Raw genomic sequence first — 2,367 nt, 5'->3', positions numbered from 1 at the left:
ACATATTGGGTATTCTTAGGGAAGTTTAATGACATTTAAAGCATTTTAACCCTGTTTAAAAAAATATTAACTGCGGTAAAAATTAGGGCAATCCGAGAGGTCCGGTTGACCAGAAATGTTTTGGTTGACCAAGTTTAATATGGTTCGGTCGACCAGGGGAGTCTTGAACTAAAGGCTCGGTCGACCAGGAGATGGCGATTTCTCAATTTTCTGAGGTTTGGTCGACTAGGCCATTTTGAACTGGCTGGTTTGGTCGACCAGACCGCTGGAAATTCTCTCGCGGACCCTTCGGTCGACTAGGTAGTTGGAGAACAAAAGTTCTCGGTCGACCAGATGGTCAAATGTTGACCAAGGAGGGTTTTGGTCGACCAGGTCTCTTTGAACAACCTAGTTCGATCGACCAGGTGGTCAAACTTTTGACCCAGGGAGGTTTCGGTCGACCAGGGCTTTTTGAACTACCTGGTTCGGTCGATCAGATGGTCAAACTTTTGACCCAGGGAGGTTTTGGTCGACCAGGGCTTTTTGAACTAGCTTGGATAGTCGACCGAAAGTGCACCATGTGTGTATTTCAGTCCCGTTTTGAAACATACAAGCCATATTCAAGTGCCTAACAAACATATGTGTAAATGTGTCTCTTAGGGTCACTTGGGGTCTAATTTGAAGACACCGAAAAAGTTTGGTGTCAGTCGACTAAAGGGTACAACCTAAGGTCTTTCTAAGGTCATTTCTCATTCATGGTTTGTTTGAGCTTACGTAGTAAATCATACATGTGATGTGTGTGAGCTTATTACAAACCAAATACCTACTTACTATTACAGACCAATTAAATATATTACAATGTTGAATTATAAATTGGTCTTCAGGCTTTGCTTGCTTTGTGCACATCTTGATCTTAACAGTCTTAATTCCTGTACAAAACCTCAAACACTCATTAGATACAATGAGTATTTGTCATAATCAAAACCGGGCGTGACCAATGAGGTCAAAAATCTCCCCCTTTTTGATGATGACAAATATGACAAGCAAAAATATAGGGTTAAGCCTAAGAAGGCTCCCCCTCACAATATGCATCTAATGTATTTAAACAAACCCATTATTTTTGCCTCCTTCCATCTCCCCCTTTTGGCAACAGCAAAAAGGGCCATTTGAAATAAAATCCTAGGCCATGGGTAAATAGTATAGTTATACAAGAGAAAGTTTGGAAAGATTTAGAAAAATTTCGGCAGAATGCCGTTTGTAAATTGGACTTCCCAAAAATAAATCCTGTATAATATGTAACATGTTTGAGTTTATATTTCCTAACAATTTATCCACGACTACTCAAACAGTTCAATATGGTGAACGCATAGATTAGAGGTATAATCTTTCAATCATTCAATAATATAATAGTCATACTTATGCACAAAAACTGACAAAGATAACCTTAACAATAAAGCACACAAACGATATAACTGGTTATTACGAGATTCAAAAGACATATCAAACATGATTAGACCAGAAATATACACAAACCATTTGAAGTTGAAACATATCATAAGACCCGTGGAAGATTTGAGTTAAAGACACACGACATATGATACCAAAAAGAAGGTTTGAGCATAAATATAGTCTAACTAGTTCACATGCATTTTCACATATTATCAATGAACCAGTTATGTAATGCAACACCCTTAAGAGATTTCGTGACATAAAATTTTAATAAAGAGAAAGCACAAGTCATGAAGGCATGTAAGCACACTAGCAAGACATACAATATATTCTATATGAGTTCAGTTCTTGCTTTCATAAATATATATATATATATATATACATATATATATATACATATATATATATATATGTAGTATATAGATATAGATATACATATGTATATAATAATAAATATATATATTCCCCTTTGATATGTGCAAAAGGTACTGGGGGAGTTGCTTGATGAAAAAGAGAACTTTAATTTTAAGACAATCAAGCAACATTTTTCTGGGTTGTCAATTATGCACATACTAAATTATAACCAGAAAAATCATAACCATAATGATCCCAAAAAGAATTTAAGACTCACATGCAAGATCATATGGCAAATCAAGTAACTGTGGCAACAAGAGCATATTTCAAATTTATGATTAAAACATTCCATTTAAGCATAAGCCACACTTGATTTAATAGCAGATCTAATCCAAACATATTTTGTGAGCAAAATAAAATAGACATTTATTTTCAGATGCTCCTCCTAAATGTGTGCAAATGATGAAGCAATTACTTCACATGTATATATATACATTTGGCACACACAAGTAATGTTTCAATTATTTAGGCAAATGTCTATAGAAAATTCGGCAGCATGCCGGCTGTAAATTAGAATTTCTTTAG

This window comes from Malania oleifera, chromosome 2 (assembly GCF_029873635.1).
Source record: "Malania oleifera isolate guangnan ecotype guangnan chromosome 2, ASM2987363v1, whole genome shotgun sequence".
NCBI lineage: Eukaryota > Viridiplantae > Streptophyta > Magnoliopsida > Santalales > Ximeniaceae > Malania > Malania oleifera.
The sequence above is the reverse complement of the archived record's forward strand: the minus strand, read 5'-3'. Positions refer to the sequence as shown.